The 16,610-nt window shown below is 44.1% G+C and overlaps 1 protein-coding gene across 5 annotated transcripts in view; it reads right to left on the bottom strand.

Annotated features, from left to right (window-relative positions):
• Nucleotides 1–16,610, bottom strand: part of by (focal adhesion protein tensin) — a 272,729-nt gene that overhangs the window by 118,849 nt on the left and 137,270 nt on the right. The gene's annotated exons all lie outside the window — the stretch shown is intronic.

Below are 16,610 nucleotides of genomic sequence, written 5' to 3'. Positions count from 1 at the left end.
GTGTGTGTGTGTGTGTGTGTGTGTGTGTGTGTGTGGACACAGACACAACCAGTTCCCTAACCCCCACCAGTCCTCCCATGTCAAACGCAATTCATGTCACCACTCTGGCACTAATACCAACCGCCGGCACTGAATACATGCGAGGGGTGACTCATTCAGAACTGGTATACCGGCACGAGGAAGAGTGTTTTATAGCATGTCGTGGGTCTTAAAGAATATCAGTCAAATCTGTGGTAAGGAAATATAAATGTCGCTGTAACCCCTTTCTCAGCCACGGATCAAACCTGCATCCTTTCGAACAGCACGCCTCTTCCCTAACCACCCGACTTCGAACTCCCTTTTTCTTCTACTTTCCCCCTACTGCACGGTTTCTTACTTTTAATGTTCTGACAGTTTCCTTTTTTCAATTGCCTTAACTCTCACTTCTCTTCTTTATCCCTCCTCCCTTTCTAGATCCCTTCCTTGGGAGTGAAATTCATAACCCTCTCCCTCCCTCAGGCCCACTACAGTGGATGCCTCCCTCCCTTGACTCTCTCTCTCTCTCTCACACACACACACACACACACACACACACACACACACACACACAATCAACAGCCCATCACTTACCTGCATCATTTTCTTATATTTTATCTCCTACATTTTTCTCCTTCCCTCTTCTCCTTTTATCCGGTTTCTTACTCACCCGTCTGGCTTCTCTCTCACCCCAGCCTTGACCTGGCTAGCCCTTGCCTTCTTATCCTCCCACACACCCTCTTTTATCTTCCAGCACTTCTTTCCACCAAGTTATCTTTTATGGTTTCTTTTCGTCGTTCTTTTTCCTTCACACTATCTATCGTTCTGGCATCTTTTTCTCCACAGGCCGCTTCCTTTTCTTCTGCCCAGTTTCCTTTAGTCTGCCTTTTTGACCTCCAGTCACACTTAGGTTACAGATTTCTCTCCTTCCCCACTCCACATTCTGTTTCCAATAACCAGGTACTTGTCAACCTATCTACCTCCCCTCCAGCACTGTTTTACAACCTTCCTTCCAAGTTTATCTCCCTTAAATCATACTTTCCCTCCCTCTTCCTAAACCTTCTTTTCGTCTCTGCTTTAGACGTACTTTACTCGGTTCTTTCCTTATCTTCCCTATCTCTCTGGCTACCTGCTTCCAACCATCACCTCTTGTGCCCATTTGCCTCCCCTGGCGTGGATCCCCAGGTTCTCTGCTTGTTTTCCCATTCCCCTGCGCATGTCCACTACTCTCTCCTGCATTCTTTACCCGCCTAGTCACCCTCCTCTATCCTTGTCTTCTTCACTCATATGCTGTTTCCTTGTCTTCCTCACCTTCATTGTCAGCCTATTCCCCTCATTTCCATGTTGTCTCACTGTCTTCCCGCTGCCATTCTTATTCGGACGATTCCCATTGACACGACTGATTTTAGCGGATTTTGCCTTTTCATTTATAGATTCCCTGGAAGGCGATTCCCATTTGGACAACTGCAATTAAAAAACAATAAACTGTGTACCACACTTTACTAATTTTTGTCAGTGTTTTCATCATTGTCGCTTACGGGCTTTACAAAGTTACAGAGCCGCGACCTTGAGGAACAACCTCTACCTTTATGACCCGGTCTGGAGGCTGGTGCTGTGTTGTCATGGAGCAAAAGGAGTTGACTAATTTGTTATTTTTGTCACAGCCACAGCTACTTGACTTCCTTGTTTACACTGTGACGGTCAGACACTGAACTGCCTAGTTTGTTTAGACTGGCAGCTTAGATGGCAGAGGTGAATGACTGACAAACTATTGGCATTTGCACGTCAGTATGTAAGGTACTGTGCCATCCTGCAGTAATTAAATTTTTCGCTAGTAAGGACAAACATTTCACAGAAGTCAAAATAATAAAAACAATAATTATTCATAAAATGATTAATAATATTAAGATAATCATACAGTGATGATGTGATAATAACGGCATAGTGGCAAAGAATCGTCCAGCTGTGAATCGTCTTTGAGGAATGTATTCGTCCTCCCCATCTTCCTAATCTTTCAAACTCTCTCTCACCTCCTTATTCTCCTTGTCACTTTCCCGCTGTCACCCTCATCTCCCTGACCTCTTCACACGTTTGCCTGCACCCCCTCCCTCCCCTAAGTGACCGTGACCCCGACACTGGCACTCAGAGGTGAAAGCTGGCGACCTCGCTATGGGACACTGCCCAGCTGCTGCCACGCGGAAGTACCCAGTGTCACCACTACACCATTACTACCTACCACCACTACAAACAACATACCACTACCACCACCCACTTACGGCACCTATCACTGCTACATACCACTACCACCACCCACCTACGGCACCTATCACTGCTACATACCACTACCACCACCCACCTACGGCACCTATCACTGCTACATACCACTACCACCACCCACCTACGGCACCTATCACTGCTACAGTGACCACAGCACTATCACTACTGTCACAGCCATCACCACCACTGTGTATACTACCACCATCACCACCACCATCCTCCACAGCCCCACCCCAGCCGCCACAACCACCAGTCTATGGTACTACTACCACCGACAGTTACTAGTACTGTTCATACTGTCACCATCATATCCATCAACTTGCCATTCTTCATAATATGTCAACTACTAATAACATCAAATCCAGTAAACTATATTAATTAAACCAGCATTACCCCATGGCCCGTCTACCAAAATTATCATATTTCCACCATTACTGCCACCATCAAAACACTCCTGCCACTGTCACCCGGTTATTTGGTACCATTATCATCACACACAGACAAATCCTCAACCATAACCATTAATATGACGCAGCAGCCTCCACAAGCGTCTATTGCACACGACATCATATTGCTATTACCACCATTATCAGGGCAATAACACTCCTATAAACACCTCATATACCTGTACCACATGGCCTACTCGCTGGAAAACACTGCCATTAACACCTTTACTACGGTCATTTCTTTTTGGTTAATTCTTCATACCTGCAGATGATTTCTTGCAACTTAGGAATGATCCCTCGGAGTGAAGGGGTTAAAAACAGTCGTCATTAACCCTTCAGTACATGAAGGTTTGTAACTTTTACATGGGAAGTCATTCCTTTGCAGACAGTAAGGAAGAAAAAAAAAAAAAAAAGATGCCATCGTCCTAACAGGGTTGTAGGCTTTCATATCCTTCACCCCCTGGAGTTTCAACTAAAGTGAATAAAACTGCCGATGAAATCAAGCATAAAGTTTAAAAGATAATTATTAGTTTGGCGAAGTGTTGTTATTATTGCTACAACCAAACGTCTCTGTTCAGCTAGGATGGATGTCGACTTGGGCTTAACATCAACATCACAATCATTTGCGACCGCATCCCCACCGATCACCATCACATCTCCAACTTCCACATCAACAGCTTCCACCATCAACACATCCCCAACTATCACCGTCACCACATCCCCATCTTCCACCATCACCACATCCACATCTGTCGCCATCACCACATACCCATTTTTCATCATCACCACATCCCAGTCTTTCACCATCACCAAATCCCTAACTTTCACCATTACCGTATCTCCAACTTTCACCATCACATCACCATCTTTCCCCACCACCACATCATCATCTTTCACCATCACCACCATCATCACTATTAATCATCACGCCTAAATTAATAAACATTCCCCGCCTATGACGCCACCTCAACAAACATTCACCGCCGCAACTCCCATCGCTCACCACGACTACCACCACCACAGCCAACCAAAACCACTACTACAACCACAACTACCACCACAGCGAACATCAAAATCAACAACAATAACCGCCACAACCACAATCAACCACAACAACAACCACCATTTCCAAACTCAACCACCACAGACAACCAACGCAACCACAACAAACCTAAGCACCAATACAATCCACCATCATAAACAACCACAACTACCACAACCACAACACCATCACAAGCAATCAAGCTACCACCAAAACAACCATAATAACCAACACCACAACTATCATAAGCAACAACTAACACCACAACCACCACCACAAACAACAACAACCACTTTCACCACAACTACCACAAGATACCAGGATTATATTACCTTCCCGAGATTGTGAGTCCACCACCACGACAACCAACCACAACTACTCCAACAAGTACCATTAACCACAACTACCACAACTACTGCAATTTTAAAGACTCCCTTATCAAAACAAACACTTAAGGCCACTTATGAGTTTTAATTTACGGTCAGCATTTGTGGGGAGAATCCAAATGTGTGTGTGTGTGTGTGTGTGTGTGTGTGAGAGAGAGAGAGAGAGAGAGAGAGAGAGAGAGAGAGAGAGAGAGAGAGAGAGAGAGACTTAATATACACAAAACAGAATTTATTAACAACAAGAACGATGAATAGACAGGATGCACAATAGCAAAGACAAGTCAAGAGGAAGAGATAAGAAAAGGAAGATTGAAGGAAGGGGAGGAGGCACTAAAAAAGGAAGGGCGAAAAGGAAGTGAAGGAAATCAAACAAAAAACAGAATCCACAAACATATGGTCAAGAATGAAGAGGAGGAAAAAGAAAATGCGGATGAACAAGAGGAAGACGGAGGAGGGGAAGAGGAAGAGGAAGGAAGAAAGAAGAGGAGATAAGGTGAAGGACTTGACACCTATGGACACAATCAGCTTCTGTGATACGCCACCTTGAGAGCTCTTATCGCAGCTAATGAAGGTTTTAGGGGAATGCCGGAGGGTGGGGTAAAAAATGAGATGGGGTGAGGAAGGATATTACTAGATGAAGGCAAGGAGGAGGAATGGAATGGGGCAAAATGAGAAAAGTGGATTAATGGTAAAAGGGTGTATATATATATATATATATATATATATATATATATATATATATATATATATATATATATATATATATATATATATATATATATATATATATATATATATATATATATATATATATATATATATATATATATATATATATATGTATATATATATATATATATATATATATATATATATATATATACAGAGAGAGAGAGAGAGAGAGAGAGAGAAAGCAAAACTGAGCGATGGAGGAAAAGATCTCATGCAGAAACACAGATGAGTGGAGGGGGCAAGAGAATTAAAATAAAAAGTACGGACTGGGAAATGAAATAAATAAGTATGAGGTAATACAGAAAAAAATACAAGAAACAAAGAAATAAATAAGACAAAGAGCGGATAATACATTCATAAACGTTCTTAATCAATATTCACGGAACAAGTCTCCTCAGTAATTAAATAATTCCCCAGACATTTTGCTTGGGTGTATTTTTCACGTTATCACTCACTTTGGCTGGGCTGTGAAGTGTCTGATCGTCGTATGAGATAAAAGTAAAAACAAGTGATGTAAAAGTTAAATGAAAAACCTTAGATGAATACGGTTCCACACACACGGTAAAGATAGAAGAGGTGGGAGAAGAGAGGGTGATAAGAAAGAAGGGAGTCTAAGATATGATGGGAGAAAAAAAGTGTGTGTGTGTGTGTGTGTGTGTGTGTGTGTGTGTGTGTGTGTGTGTGTGTGTGTGTGTGTGTGTGTGTGTGTGTGTGTGTGTGTGTGTGTGTGTGTGTGATGTAATGATAGCACGCTCACACGCAGAGAGAGAGAGAGAGAGAGAGAGAGAGAGAGAGAGAGAGAGAGAGAGAGAGAGAGAGAGGGAGAGAGAGAGAGAGAGAGCAGGGAAAGTGGACAAGGAATGAGAGTGGACAGAGTAGTGTAAGAAATAAGAAGAAAAAGAAAATGAAGAGAGGATGGATGGACAAGGAGAGAAGACAGGCAGGTAAAAGGAAATGCAAGGAGAATGAGGTGCAAAGTGAAAGACATAAGGATGGATGAAGGGTGGGGAGGGAAGGGGAGATACCGAAAGCAGAGGTAGGTGAAGTGAAAGAGAAAATTAAAGAGAGGAAAAAGGGGTGTAGGGAGGGTAGGAAGGAAGGGTGGGCACAGTGAAAAGGGGGATATGACGGAGGAGATGTGAGCATAGAAAAAAAGGTGGAAGGAGGAGAGAGGGAACTTAGAGAGGAAAAGGAAAGGGAGTGAAGGGGAGGAGAGGGAAGGGAGGCAAAGGGGCAAAGAAAACTGGATGAAGGGAAGGGAAAGGAGGAAGGCAGAGTGGCAAAGGCAAGGGAAGAAGGGACGGGAGGGAAGGAGGTTAGAGAGGCAATGGAAAGGGGATGATGGGGGAGGGAAAGGGAGGGGAGGGGAGGGAGGGGGAATGGACAAAGAGGGCAGCAGAGCACCCAGACATCTGACACCCCGCTGGGACCCACACCGCGGCGTCATGGCTGATACCTGCCTGCACGGGAGGCACGGGGGAGGAGGGGGGGGTGAAGGGCAAGAGGGTTGGAGGAGTGGAGGGAAGAAGCAAATAAGTGGAGGAAAAAAGAAGTGTAGGAAAGGAAAAATGAATGAAGAAGCGGAGGAAAGGAGAATTGGAAGGAAAGAGGAATGAAGGGAAGGATAGTTGGTAGTGGAGTGCAAGACAGGAATACAGACGTGGATGGAAGGCAAGGTTGAAAGTTGGAGAAATGGAGGGTTGAAAAACTGGAGAGAAGATAAGAATGGCTGGAGCGAAAAAAACAGGGAAAGAGGACTGGAAGAGTGTAGAAGTGGAAAGAAAGGAAGGAAGAGATGAAGCAGAATGGACGAAACAGAAGAATAAATGGAATGAGAGGTGGTAAAAATGAAGAAGGGTGGATGGAAAGGATGGAGAGAGGAAAACAGGCGCTGAGGTCACCAACAAGATGAGGGAAGGAATGTAAGTTCAAGGGAAGGAGGAATAGTGGCAGGAAGGGAAGAATGCGGAGGTAAGGTGAAAGGAAGGAGGAAGAGAGAGAGAGAGAGAGAGAGAGAGAGAGAGAGAGAGAGAGAGAGAGAGAGAGAGAGAAGAACTGTATCGAAGATAGTGTAAATAGATTTACACAGAAGGAATGGGTCGATATATGATATGAACGGTATAAAGTGGAATGGAAGAGGTGCTATAAACCTTTCTTTCTTTCTTTCTTTCTCTCTCTCTCTCTCTCTCTCTCTCTCTCTCCATTAATATCCTGATACCTTCCCCCCTCCCTCCCTCCCCCATCCATTTAGTGGTGAGACGGTAGTGTGAAGAGAGGGACAGCTGCCTCTCTCTCTCTCTCTCTCTCCGTGTGTGTGTGTGTGTGTGTGTGTGTGTGTGTGTGTGTGTGTGTGTGTACCTTCAATACACTTCGTTAGTCGCGGTATTGTCAATGTTGCGGGGGGGGGGTTAAGGGGGGAGGGGGAGGGAAGGGCAAGGGGTGGGGGGAGAGAGAGAGAGAGAGAGAGAGAGAGAGAGAGAGAAGAACTGATGAGGATGGAATAGAGAAACACAAAGTAGGTGAAAACAGATGAAAAAAGAAATTAGTGAAAGAATGAACGAATAATGAAGGGAAGGAAGGATGGAACAGGAGAAGGGAAAGTTTGGGAAGGCAAAAAGTAAGCAAAGAAATGAAAAAAAAAAAAAAAAAAGAACAAGAAGGAAGAAGGGGCAGAAGAAAGGTGAGGAGGTTATGAAGGAATGACCGAAGGAAAATGAAAGAAAAGACGGGAAAAAAGTGAGATGAAGGGAAATCAGAAAGAAAAGAGGAAAACACACGGGAATGGAAGGAAAGGTGAGACTGACGGAAAACGAAAAAAATGAAGGGAAAAGAATAAAAAGTAAGATGGAAGGAAGACAAGAGGAAAGAAAGTAGACAAGGAGGATTAAGTTGGGGAAAAAGGAAATATAAGAAGGAAGAAACGAAGGAATGAAGGTAAAGAAAAGGAAGGAGATACATCATCATCATCATCATCATCATAATCATCACCATCACCATCACGACTATTTTTTTCCATCCAAATGATAGGGTGAGACCTGAGGATGAGGTGAGAAAATTAAGAATGAATATATGAAGGAGAGCGAAGGAAATGAAAGAGGAAAGACTGAAGGAAAAGAGGGAAGAAGAAGGGAATGAAGAATGAAGGTGAGAGGAAGACATGAGGTGGCAGGAGTGGCAGGTTTATGACGGGTTATGGGTACAGTGGAGAACCCACCCCCAATAAACTCTCTCTCTCTCTCTCTCTCTCTCTATTATATCTCATTGTTCCCATTCTGTCTCCTTATATTTATCCTTCATCCTCCACCTCTTAACTTACACAGCACTCCAAGAATCTTCATCCCCATTAATCTCCCCCCTCCTCTCTCTCTCTCTCTCTCATCAACCTTTCACCTCCTTAAACTAGGCCCCTCACTTCCTTCGTCTCTCTTTCTCTATCCCTGTGCAACACCCTCTCACACACTATCCCCTTTAGTTTCTCTGCCTCTTGATTTTCTTTCCCATTTCTTAGCTGCAGCCTTCCCTTCCATCACTTTCTTCCATCTTTCCCACTCCCATCTCCGTATCTGCTTCGCATTTCCTCTTCCATTTCTCATTACCCTCCTCACATCTCTCCTATTTGCCTCTCCCTCCATATATTGCACATCTGCCTCTGTTTTCTCCATCCTGTCCATCCCTTCCCTCTCTTCCAGCATCATTTTCACATCTTCGCTTCGGTCTTATCCCTCACACATCATCCATCTCAATTTCTTCCCCCGTCACGTACACAGCCTCCCTCTCTTTCTCCCACATCTCTCATCCTCTGCTTCTATCACTAGCACATCCCCTCCCTCTTCTTGCTATCTAATTTCACCCCCTCTCTCCCTCCACACCTCACATATCCTCCCTTATATTTCCCCATTCTACTCTCTCCCCGCCTTCTCATCTCCATCTCTTGCAGTATCTCCATCTCCTTCACACTCCCTCTCTCTGTTGCATCGCCGCCTCCCCCTTTCCCTCCGATGTCCCCACCCCTCCCTCTTTCACACCTCCCCCTCCCTTACCCCGCTGGGAGCTCTTAACTGCTTCCTGCCTCGCCTCCTCCCTCTGCTTTACCTTCATAACCACAACCGCCATCTCCTCTACCTCCTTTTTCCTTTTTTTCCTTTTTTCCCTCCTTCTATCTCTATCTCCATTTTCTTCCTTCTTTCCTGCTTTTATTCTTGTCTCCATTTCCTCTCTTTCCATTCTTCCGTCTCCCCTCTCTTCCTTATTCCCTCCTCCTACTGCTACTTCCCTTACTTTTTCCCCTCTACCCATCTACCTTCTTTTTCCCCTTATCTCCTCCTGCCTCCATTTCCCCCCGCTTTCTCTTCTCATCTTTCCCTTCACCTCCCTCCCCATTTTCTCTCCTCTTTTCTCTCTCCATTTCATCCTTCTGCAATCTTCATGCATTCGTGGCATTTCTCTCGGCAGTGTACATAAAATTAAAATTACCGTGAATCTCGGCCAACTTTCACCTTAACACGAAAAATAAAAAATAAAACTATGCAAAGTCTCTGGAATAAATTTTCACTCCTCCCCAACCAAAATAAACTGGTGCAAATTTCCTCAAAGATTTTATATTTTTACACTCCCTAAATTCCTTCTCGCCGTCGGCAGCTGCAAGAGGTGTCACAGGTATGGGGTTTGTTTTGATACCTGCCTCATTAACCTGGATCTTCACTGCATTCCTCTCCCTCTCTCTCTCTCTCTCTCTCTCTCTCTCCTTCACATAAATCACCACTTCCGCTCGAGCCTACCCGCTGCGAACACCAATGACGAGCAAATTGAGAGAGAGAGAGAGAGAGAGAGAGAGAGAGAGAGAGAGAGAGAGAGAGAGAGAGAGAGAGAGAGAGAGAGAGAGGAATAAATAAAGGACCACATGGAAGGCAGAAAGAAGGAGTGACGGAAGGATGGAAAGAAGTGAGGAAAGAAGACAAGAAGTTAAGGAAGGAAGGAAGGGAAATAAGGACTGAAGGGGAGGAAAGGAAGGAAAGGAGAGGGAAGAAAGACAGAAGGGAGAGAAGGAGAGAAAGAGGGGAAGGATAGAGGGAGAGAAAGAAGAGAGGGAGAGAAGAGAAAGGAGGGGAAAGGGTACGAGTTTGACACGTGTCCCCCCCTCCCCTCCCGAAGCAAAGGTTAGCGGGGAGGGGGAGGCAGGGGTAGGAAACAGATAGGATGGAGGGGAGGGGGGTAGAAAAATGAAATGTGGTTGCCCGGTATTTTCCCAACTGGTGAGGTAAGGTAACATCCGGTGGGAGGCAGGGGGAGGGTCGAGAGAGGAAAGAGAGGAAGAAAAGAGGGGGAAGAGGAAGGAAAAAGAGATAAAAGGAAGGAAAAATAGAGAATGACAAAGAAATGGGAAGGAAAGGAAGGCAAAGGAACAGGAAGGAGAGGGCTATGGAGAAAGAAAAGGAAAGGAAGTGCAAAGAAAGACTGGAAGAAAGAAAGGTAAAAGACACAAGGAAGGAGGGAGAGATGGCAAAGAAGGGAAAAAGGGAAGGAATATGACAGGAAGAGTAGGAGGGAAGGCATAATAGAGGAAATATAAGGAACACAAAAGCGGAAAAGACTGAAGGACAGCATATGAGCAATGAAAGGAAGGAAGGCAATACACGCAGGAAGGAAACGAAGGTAGGTGAAGGACGAAAGGAAGGAAAGGAGGAAGGTAAGGAAACAAAGGCTACGAAAAAGATGAAAACGAAGATACAGAGAACATAAGCTGCAAATGAGAGAGAAAAAAAGAGAGAGAGCAAAAAAAGTGAGAGGAAATGCGGGCCACAAATAGAGGAAAACAAAGAAAAAGACAAATTATTAACAGCAACTTGAAAAAGGAAAAGGACGAAGGTTGGGAAGATGAGGTAAGAGGACAAGGTGAAAGGAAAGCGTGGACAAATATATGGCTGTGAACTAAGGGAAGGAAGAGAAGGAAAGAGGAAAAAACGAAAAAAATGAGGCTAGGACGTGACATAAGGTAAAGAAGTAGACAAGAGAAAGAAAAAAAAAGTACCGTGATGAAAGGAAAAAGAAAAAGTGGTAGGAAACGGAAAGCGGGGAGAAGGGAAAGCAGAATGAGCAAAAGAGGTCATGGAGTGTGAAAATGGGAGAGGTGAAACAAGAGAGAACGGAAGGAGGAGGAAACAGGAAGAGAGGACATGGTGTGCGATAAAGGGAAAAGGGAACAACAGATAATGGAGGAATGAGGAGAAAGGAAGAAAGGGGAAACACAGCAGAAGGGGAAAGCATGAGAACTGAAAGGATGTGGGAGAGGAGGAAGTGGTGTGGGGATGGGGAGGGGAAGGGTGAGAGCGGAAAGGAATGAAGGTAAATGCCGAGACGGAATAAACGTGGAATGGAGAGGTGGGGGAATAAGGTCAGCACATTTACTCTCTCTCTCTCTCTCTCTCTCTCTCACACACACACACACACACACACACACACACACACACACACACACACACATACACACACACACACCCTAATAAGGTATGGTGTGGGCGGACTGGGTATGGGATGGTGGGGGAAGGGGAGGGTAAAGGTGTGGGTGTGGGAGGCGATAATGGTGCAGGTATGGGAGAGGGAGGGGATGTCGAAGAGGGCGTGGGGGGTGCCATATGGGAGGAAGAGGGGGAGGGGGGTTGTGTAAAGGGGATGATATCAGAACTGTTGGTGTGATGAAAGGAGAGGAAAAACCGTAGGTGTAGGAGAGGGGTGGAGGGGATTGGGGTGTGCATAGGGGAGGGAAGGGGAGGAGAGAGGTCAGAAAGGGACGACAGGTGGGGAGACGCTGATGTGGGAGAGGGGTAATGTGGGGATTGGGAGGGGATTGTTGAGAGGAGGTAAGGGAAGGGTGATTGAGGTGTTACAGGGCAGAGACGAGGGGAGGCAAAGGTGTAAATGCAATGGGGGGAGGATGGGGGCTGTTGGAAAGATGCAAAAACAGACGTTGGAAAGATGCATAAACAAAGACGTGGATGAGGGGGGGCTTGGAAGGTGAGTGATACTGTGATATGGAAAAATCGAGGGTTAAGGGAGGAAGGCAGAGAAGTAGAGGTGTAATAGAGGGAGGCTGCAGATGTAAGAGAAGGGAAGGAGGGGATGTAGGAGGTGGTTAATGTGCGGGGCGGAAAGAGAAGGGATGGGGAGAGGGTATACGGGGGTTGGAGGGTAGAGGTGTAGGTGTCAGATGAGAGGGGCGGGGGGGTTTTGGGTTTGATGTGTGGGAGTAGGTACCGCTCTCTCTCCGTACTTGGTGAAGGAGGCAGCCTTTACATAACACGTGTACCTGTACCGTACTCTCAGGGCAGACAACACTCTCACCTTTTGATCTTAGTCAACACCAGTTTGACTTGAATTTCTCCATGGTCACTGATGTCTTTATTATGTTACCGCATATTCACATTATAAATAACAAAACTTCTGATCATAACGCTAAGAACACACAAAAAAGACTATTTGCCAATGCATATTAATTCATAAAAATCTAGTAAAATTAGCAACATAAGAAAACGGCTACAATAATGACAATGGATTATTATCATCAACTGAAATACAGAGTCAATTAGTAAAGGGATCACTTAGTTATCAAAAATGTATATAAAACGAAGCCCTACCCGAAAATAGCTCAAATATATGAATGAACAGAAAAAAATCAGCTTGCATACAGGAAAACGTAAACAAGGCAACGAAAATAAACAAGTATGGAAGATGTAAAGAGTGATGGTATGCGGCAAGGTGGTAAAAGCTGACATAAACAAACCCCCCCCCGGCCACTTGATGCTTCAGGTGAGTGCACAGCCGCCAGTGTTTACCTCATCTCTTACCTCCTCTGCCCATGTTTTTAGCACATGCCCTAGTTTAGTCGGCTTTGGAGGCTTTCTAACACCTTTCACTACAATCTTTTTACTCTAACTTGGCCTAAAATTGCATTCTAATCACTTCCTTAGCACACTCACTAACTTGGCCTAAAACTGCGTTCTCTCTATCTTGAATGCTGAGCCATACCAATATATTTCCGTTAGAATATGGCACTAGTCACGATGAATTACCATGGAAAGGATGCAGAGCCGTAGCTCTCATTTTCTGCCCCTGTGCTACGTTAAATAGGTTACAAAAGTACAAAAATCTGGCCTAAGTTAAGGTTTAAAAATTACAGTATACTTTTGCGATGATGTTAGTTAATATTGTCTCTTTTGTTTGTTATTTAGGCAGTGAGTCGATATCAATATTAAATACAATTATACCATACAATAGGGTAGGGAGGTGTGGAATGCAAAATAACTCACTGAGAAGGAGGTGTTAGGGAGCCTGCTAAGCTTACGAGACTCCAAGCCAAGGTGTGTGTGGGAGATAGGGGGGAGGGGGGAATGTTACTCACTGGATCCATCTATACCACGCCCTTGAATTCCTCTCCTGTTTATGCTGATGCTCTCTCTCTCTCTCTCTCTCTCTCTCTCTCTCTCTCTCTCTCTCTCTCTCTCTCTCATGTATGGTATGAGTTTTCTTGGTTACGAAAGATATCAAAGAAAGTACTGTATACGTTTATAATATTCTCATCTCACTTCTTAATCTCTCTCTCTCTCTCTCTCTCTCTCTCTCACCACAAACAAACAAGTGTCAGGAAATAGTCGAGATATTCCCACACCCAACTCACATACACACGGCCACAAAATAGCCACCTGACTCAACCACTGCATACAGCAACCATGCAACATCCGGCTTACTGTATATTGAATATCAACGACATCTATCTCTCTCTTACGAAATAAGTCTACTTCCCTAAACTTTCATGTGCTGAACTTCAATGATCCATCAGTCACTGAAAACTATTATTATTTATGTTCATACAACCAACATCTGTTTACTAATATACTACGTTATATCTCGTCTTTAACCACTTTGATCCATATATCATTTACTATACATTTATGCATCCACCATCCACTCCACTCTCTCAAATTCACCTGGATCTCAAGCACATAATTTTAATCCATTCTCACTAATCCATAATTTTTGTACTAACCATCTGATGAGCTTTTCACCAAATACTTCATTCATCTCTTTATTCACTCATTCATTCATCCAAGCAACCGATATTATAAACACGCACTCACCCAACTACTGATGTATCCTGAGTCTCAGTCGATCATGTGTGGATCATCCAAAATCCAAACAATCCACACACACACACACACACACACACACACACACACACACACACACACACACACACACACACACACAAACAATCACCCAGCTTCTCACACCAGCCGGCCACCCACAGTCACATAATTGAAGCATTGTACGCCAACACTGATAGGGAAGGAGGGGATGTGGGTGGTGGGTGGGGGGGGGGTGAGAAGGGATATGGGTATTGGGAGGGGAGGGTGAGAACAGAGCCTTATAGAAAGAGCTAGACGAGGGGTTTATAGTCTATGGGAAAAGAGAGGGGGGTGGGGCAGAGGGGATGGGTATGGTAGTGGGAGGGGAGTGGGGGTGGCGTGAAAGGGAATATGGATATTTAGAGGGAAGAGGGGAAATGGGAGAGGGTGAAGGTGGGGAGGGGGGAGAAGAGGTCTGGGCAATGAGTGGGACGGCTGGAGGTATGGCTACGGGGGGAGGGGTGAATGGGGAGAAGTGACCAAGGGATGTGTTTATAAAGAATCCTTGCCAATCCTTTCCGATATGTCTCAACAGCAGTGAAAATCATGAAAAATAACCGTTCTGTACTTCAATACTGTGATGTTCTTTATACTTCAGTGTGTAGTGTTTGTGAAGAAACCAGTATAAGTCTGGGATCTTTTACGCACGCTCAAGAATGATTGTGAATACGGCTCCAGGAGGGAAAAAGGGACTAAATAGACGGGGGAGGGAAGGAATGCGGGCCAGGAACACGAAATGAAAACTGATGCGAAGGATTACTATTCTGAAATAAGAAGAGTAATAAGAGAATGATGCAAGAACCAAGAGAGAGAGAGAGAGAGAGAGAGAGAGAGAGAGAGAGAGAGAGAGAGAGACAAGAACACAGCACAAAATGAAAAATGACGTGAAGAATTGCATCACTTCAATAATATAAACAGTATGAACTGCTAAGAAGAGAAATATTAGGGTTACGAAAAAATAGGAGTATGGGATCAGGAACACGAAAGGAATACTGATAGGAAGAACTGTACTTAAATACAGTATAAAGAGAGGAAGGCAACTACAACAAAGGAGAAACAAAAATGGCGCAAGTAAAATAATGAAATGAGAAACAAGGGCAAAGAAATGCAACTGGATGAAGAATTACATTACGGTACTTCAGTAAAATTTAAAGAACCTAACTGAAAAAAAGAGGTAGAGCGAAACGACATGGAACAATGAAGAGAGAGAGAGAGAGAGAGAGAGAGAGAGAGAGAGAGAGAGAGAGAGAGAGAGAGAGAGAGAGAGAGAGAGAGAGAGAGAGATCCATTTGTACCAACCTAGCATTAACCAGCCATGATCTTTCTTAATTGTTCACGATACAGACCCAATTTAACTTTTACGATCCAATCCGAAGAAAGGGCGACATTTCAAGATACCTGCAGCACCGTAATGAGCTTAACCCTTCCACTGCCAGGCCGTATCTTCTATTTTTATTTTCTGATTTTATTCTTGTTTCTATGGCACTACATTAAAACTTACGACAGACCTCTAGTAGTGAAAGTGTTAATGTAGGCAACAGCTAACCCCTCCAGCTTGAAAAGTCTCTCCGAAGCTGAATAAAATCGTCTGGTGGAATGAATACTGGAAAAAATAACCTCGGACTGACGTGGAAACCCTCTCAGTACAATGCCACGTTCTGTATTTTTTTCCTACTCTCTCCTGACGATTTTATTCAGCTTGGATGAGGCTTTTTCGAAATGGAGTGTTATACCCATCACAAAAAAAAAAAAAAAATTATATATCGATTTCAGTTAAATAAAATCGTCTGGTGGTACCAAGAAACAAGTAATCACTGTGAAGGGTTTTAAACATGAAGGATCGTAGATATTCTTTACTGAGAGAGAGAGAGAGAGAGAGAGAGAGAGAGAGAGAGAGAGAGAGAGAGAGAGAGAGAGAGAGAGAGAGAGAGCAAGGTCAATTCCGCAACAGTAAAATGTCGACCAAATTAGCTTCATCAGCAGTAATCGTGCTCGCTGGCTAGGCTACATCCACTTTACATTTTCTCCTTCCTTCCTCCTCCTCCACAACAGAAGTACCATCAAATAACAAGAAATTACAGTGAAGATTAACACTTATATATCCTAAATCACACAAACTTACTCACACGAAGCAATGATGAAAAAAGAAATAATGTTTGAAGTTGAGTAAATTAAAAAATGAGAAAAATCAGCGAAGGTTAATACGAGAGAGAGAGAGAGAGAGAGAGAGAGAGAGAGAGAGAGAGAGAGAGAGAGAGAGAGAGAGAGAGAGAGAGAGAGAGAGAGAGAGAGAGAGAGAGAGAGAGTGTGTACAAAGAAATTCAGGATATAAATAGGATGGAGAGAAGGTATACACTCTACACAGGAACGAACATGGCTACACAAAGGAGTACAAAGGTAAGTAAACAGCCACAAACTCACCGTTGCTCTCAATGTCGCTTGACTTAGAGCAGGCTGGCATTTCTCGCTGGTGGGAAAATGACATAACTCTTCCTAGATCCTTTACCGTATTTTACATAATTATTACAGCTTT

Source organism: Coenobita brevimanus, chromosome 92 (assembly GCF_032717465.1).
Source record: "Coenobita brevimanus isolate Jiangsu-jjx chromosome 92, ASM3271746v2, whole genome shotgun sequence".
Classification (NCBI taxonomy): Eukaryota; Metazoa; Arthropoda; class Malacostraca; order Decapoda; family Coenobitidae; genus Coenobita; species Coenobita brevimanus.
The sequence above is the reverse complement of the archived record's forward strand: the minus strand, read 5'-3'. Positions and strand labels throughout refer to the sequence as shown.